Genomic DNA, 6,000 nt, shown 5'->3' on the forward strand with positions numbered 1-6,000 from the left:
GAATGCTATATATAAATGGAACAATAAAAGAGCTTTCAAAACTTTTAAATTGAATACAAAAGATATCTAAATATAAAGACAGATATCCAGTGTGGTGTAGGGGACAGAATGAGGGTCTTGGACCCAAGAGACCTGAATTCAAGTCCCTGCTCAGCCATGGAAAGCTCACTGGAGGCATGGGAACTGGTAAAACCACCCTTTAAATATCTCACTTACCTTGAAAGTCCCTGTAAGTCAATTCCAACTTGACCGCGCATAACAAAAGAATAAAGACATAAAATAACAATGTCTCCTCCTGAAGTAAAATTAAATTGTTGGTGCCACTAAGACGTGGGACGTAGTGGTGCTGCGGGTTAAACCACAGAAACCTCTGTGCTATAAGGTCTGTAGATCTTCAGCTGTAAGACTGAACCCACAGAGTGAGCGCCCATCACTTGTCCCAGCTCCTGCCAACCTAGCAGTTCGAAAGCATACAAATGCGAGTAGATAAATAGGAACCACTTGGGTGGGAAGGTAAACAGCATTCTGGGTCTAAGTCATGCTGGCCACGTGACCACGGAAGATTGTCTTCGGACAAACACTGGCTCTATGGCTTGGAAACGGGGATGAGCACCGCTCTCTAGAGTCAAACACAGCTGGACAAAAATTGTCAAGGGGAACCTTTACCTTTACCTTGCAACTAAGACAGAGGTGGTCCTTTGATTAGATAAACCCTGGTGTGCACCTCAGGCCGTGGATGCTGGTGCATGTGGAGCAGCAGGGAACTGTAAGAGGATGAAGCTGTGCCATAAGGCCTTCCCAGTTTGTCGTAGGCTATTCAGATGCAGGAGAGGACCCAGAAATGAAGTAGGTTTCAACTGGCCGTCTAAACTGGCCTTTGTATACAGACTTAAGGGGAAAAGTCATCGTCTCCTTTGCCAGATTCAGCAAAATATGTTAGGCCAGTGTGAGCCAACCATTAGTCAGTTGGATGTTTTAAATGATTCTAATCATTTTTAAATGATTGACTAGAACTAAGAAAGATACAGTCAAAACCAATAATGGGATCATGCGGCATGAATGGAGTGTATTCATACAAAATGTTAAAAATACTATAGCTCTTCAGCTTTAAAAAAAGGGATGAATAACTAGAAATATGATAGAGGTATGTGAAACCATAAAAGCTCTTGAAAATGCTAACAGGGAGCAGCTGTTCACTGTTCTACACAAATATAGAACAAGGGGGCACCTGATGGAATTAACAAGCAAACTAAATGAGTTTTTTAAAATCATATAAAGGATAATGGGCATCTGGACATGGATTATACACATTAGTTAATGCAGGGTTAGCACAGATATGGCTAGATGGCCATAGATTGCTATTTGTCAATTAATATAGAAACTCTCTTAAATATACAGTTTATGCTGCCAGGAATCCTCTCCCTGGAAACAGTTGTACTGAATATATTAAAGTTTATCACTAAAGAAGTGTTTTTTTTTTCAAGACAGCTGAATGTAATGGGAAAAGAGGGACTATATATAATATTCTTTGAACCTTTGAAGTTCCAACAGTGCAGAATTCCTGATTCTGATTAGTTACAGTCGATGCCTTCCTGAAATCTGGAAATGAGTAAATAAACAAGTGTGGGTCCATAATCATTTGCAGTGCTTAAAGACAGTACAAAGGATGGGAAAACAGGATTCTCCATTTCTCCTCTGGCTTTCTTCTCTGAGTGGGGGCACATGGATACCTTGCATTCCTGGGCACACAGGAAACTGCCTTATATATACAACCAGACCCTCACCTGTCTAGTCCAGTATTGTCAATGCTTACTAGCAGCAGTAGCTGTCTAGGACTTCAGGCTGGTTTCCTTCAAAGATGTCTCCAACATCTTCAGTCTCCAACCTGAAGATGTTGGACACTGAGACCATCTGCATCCATAGAATATACTCTGGTCCACTACGGCACAGTTCTTTGTTCTTCTTTCTTTCTTCTTTCTTTTTAATTTACCTTAACAAAAAACAAAATATATACTGTCTCCAGACAGTTGGGCTTTCCATCCACAGTAGACAGAGGCCAATCTCCAAGACTATATTTCTTGTCTTCAGATAATGTACATTGCCACATATAGTCATGGCCAAAAATACTGGCACCCTTGCAATTCTGTCAGAAAATGCAACCTTTCTCAGAAAATTGTTGCAGTTGCAAATATTCTGATACTCACATGTTAATTTCTTTGGTTTGCTTTGGAAAAACACACACAAAAAGAGAAGAAAAGTCAAATCTGATACAATCCCACACAGAAAACCAAAAATGGCCAAAATTATTGGCAACCTATATAAATTGTAAGAAATAATTGCTTTTCAAGTATGTGATGCTCCTTTAATTTGTATTTAGACACACCTGTCGCAAGTAAGAGGTGTGGACAGTATAGTAATCACACTTGCAACCAGTTAAGATGGAGAAAAGGTGGCTCAACCTTTGTGTTGTGTGTGACACTGGGCATGGAGAAAAAAAAAACGAAATGTAAAGAGTTGTCTGTGGATCCGAGAAGACAAATTGTGGAAAAACATTGACATTAAAATCTTAATGTACCTGTGTCCACTGTGCACAATATCATCAAGAGGTTTACAGCCCATGGCACTGTAGCTAACCTCCCTAGACATGGACGGAAGAGCAAAATTAGTGAAAAATTACAACAAAGGGTTGTTCAAATGGTGGATACAAAACCCAGATTAACTTCACAACAAATTCAAGCTGATCTGCAGACACAGGGTACAACAGTGTCAGCTCACACTATCCGTCGCCATCTGAATGAAAAGGGACGACCCAGGGGGACACTACTGCTGACACAAAAGGATAAAAAAAGCAAGACTGGAGTATGCCAAAATGTATGTGACAAAACCACAATCCTTCTGGGAGAACATACTGTGGACAGGTGAGAAAAGTAGAGCTTTTTGGTAAAGGATGTAATGACACTGTTTACAGAAAAAGAAATGAGGCATTCCAAGAAAAGAACACAGTCCCTACAGTCAAACATGGTGGAGGTTCCAAGATGTTTTGGGGTTGCTTTGCTGCTTCTGACACTGGATGCCTTGACTGTGTGAATAGTATCGTGAAATCTGATGATTACCAAAGAATTTTGGGGTGCAACGTAGTGGCCAGTGTCAGAAAGCTGTGTCTCCACCAGAAGTCATGGGTCTTCCAGCAGGACAATGACCTGAAATACACTTCAAAAAGCCCTCAGAAATGGTTACAAACAAAGCACTGGAGAGTTCTGAAACGGCCAGCAATGAGTCCAGATCTGAATCCCATACAACAACTGTGGAGAGATCTCAAAACAGCAGTTGGGAGAAGGCATCCTTCATATCTGAAGGCCCTGGAGCAGTTTGCAAAAGAGGAGTGGTCCAAAATTACAGCAGAGAGGTGTAAGAAACTCAATCATGGTTACAGGAAGTGATTGATTTCAGTTATTTTTTCCAAAGGGGGTGCTACCAAATATTAAGTTAAGGGTGCCAATAATTTTGGCTAGAGCCTTTTTTGGGGTTTCTGTGTGGAATTGTATCAGATTTAACTTTTCTTCCCTTTTTCTGTGTGTTGTTCCAACACAAACCAAAGAAATGAACATGTGAGTACCAAAACATTTGCAACTGCAACAATTTTTGGAGAGAAGGGTGGCATTTTCTGACAGAATTGCAAGGGTGCCAATATTTTTGGCCATGACTATATGCTGTCCAAAAGCTACACTGTTGAAGGCAGAGGGGACCAAATCATGCACTCTTCAACTACTTAACTCTAAAGTCCTCTGTCAGGGACAAAATTCCAGGCTCTGGATAGCTTGGAGGATAATAATTTTCCTTTCTTTTCCCTCTTTCCTAGTAGTAAAGTGGTGGCTTCATTATTATGCTTCTCTTTAAAACATTTCTTAACTTTTCCGTGTAACATTTTTTTCCTGCTGAGCCTTTCTTGGATTCCAGTGAAAGAGCTCTTCTGATTTCTAGGAAGATCCACAGGAGGCAGTTCTTTAGATTTATGAAGTGCATTAGGTATAGATACGAGACTTCATCTCCTTCACCTTTTTGTTCAGATGTGTGATTTATAGCATTTGCTATATAATTGGGAACTCTTAGGGTTACATATAATTACTCTAGACAAGATAAACAATTCCACTGTATGCTTATTTTGCCTATTATGATGTTACATGGCATAGATATTTCATTTAAAATTTTAATATCAATTGTCTGATATTACAATCATTTATATGACTTCAGTAAGAATCAAATCACAGGTTGCTTTGCATGGAATAATTTTTGAATGTAACAATCAGTCTGATTTAGGCATCACTATACCTTTTCATGCGTAATAATGTTTGTGATCAGCTGCCCATACATAAAGGGGGTTCACAGGTGTACACCCTAGTGTATGCATTCATATGCTCAGTGGTTTCAAGAAAGGTGGGTTGCTGATGGTGTTACAGCTAGCCTGGGGTGATAGAAAATCAAGCAAGGATGAAGAGGCCTCTAGATCAGTGGTTCTTAACCTTTTTGAAAGAAACGCCCCCTTGAGCTATTGAGGAAGTTATCATCACCCCCTTCCCCACGGTGATATCTTATTTGTTTGTTTGTTTGTTTGTTTGTTTAAGACACTTAAATCCAATGACCCCTGAAAACAAAATTAAATTCCAAGAAAATGAAATGCCCCCCAAAAAGTAACATTTAATGATTTAGTTGCAAGTGAATTTTAAGACGCAAAAAGAAATATAAAAAGGGCATAAAAACAAATGCAGGAACAAAAAATTTCAAGACAAAAAGTCTGAAACTAAATTAAAATTGGAGGAAAATATATATTCATGCACACTGTAAAAAGGCTGCAGCCATCTTCACAGGTTTGGCTTGCTCCAGCGCCCCCCACCGCCCCCCTTCTGCTCCAGCGCCCCCACGCTGCCCCTTTTCGTTTTACCGCCCCCCTGAAAAATGAAATAGCCCCCTGGGGGGCATTATCGCCCACGTTAAGAACCACTGCTCTAGATCACCACTATCGATATTTTATCCACAATATGCTATTTTAAGTACAATATTTATCCCATGAGCCACTGCAATAAGAAAACTGTGGAACCTTGAGGTCTCCAAAAGACACTAACAGTATTTCCTAGTTTACAATGGGAGTGGGAGGGGAGATGCCCTTTTTTGGCATGATGGTCTTTGAATTTTACCAACAGGTGTAGAATTTCCAGGAAAGAAAAATAAGTATTGATTCCATCAAATAATAGGTCTGGTAAACCCAAAGGGTGTTTGAGACTAACTCATATCCCTCCAGAGAAAGCAAAGCGTGCTCCTGATGCTTCAGCCATTATCAAGTCACTCTCAAGGCTCTCCTTTTATGTTGATTAACATGATAATGGCACATCATTTCACCTGCAATCTGGACCTTGTATGATACCGGCCCATTGACCTAAGGGATAATAAAAGAAACCCATTTTGGTCCAGATCAGAAATTCCTATTAAAATCTGCTTCTGATGAGAAGGAATGAAGAGTGAATTAGTAGCTCAGCAGGACTGACTCAGGTTGTTGAATGTGGAGTCAACTTTGAGTAATGAAGAACTTGGCAAGCCTTAATGGCAGGGTCCTCCAATATTGCACTTCAGGGCATCCTTAGTTATCTGCACCATAAGTTTAGCTATTTGCTTGAGCTCAATGAGGCATGGCAACGTCAGCTCAGATGCAGTTTCTGCCTGCAAATGCCTTATAATTGAATGATGTAGCTACAGACTCATTGACAGAGAATTATAATGTCTGACCAATCTATGTGTTGAAATAATTACTGCAGAGATGGGATTATTGCAGCAAATGTTTATGATTAGTATATTAGAACCTTCTCAACCAATTTTGAGCAGGAGTCTATGACAAGAAGTTCTTTTTCTGGAAGAATCCTGAAACATCAATATGAGTTACTAACCAAAGACTTTTTAGTCACTTCTAATGGGAACATAAATGCCTCTGATGGGTCATTCTAAGCAGCC

Source organism: Pogona vitticeps, chromosome 1, assembly GCF_051106095.1.
Source record: "Pogona vitticeps strain Pit_001003342236 chromosome 1, PviZW2.1, whole genome shotgun sequence".
NCBI classification, from domain to species: domain Eukaryota; kingdom Metazoa; phylum Chordata; class Lepidosauria; order Squamata; family Agamidae; genus Pogona; species Pogona vitticeps.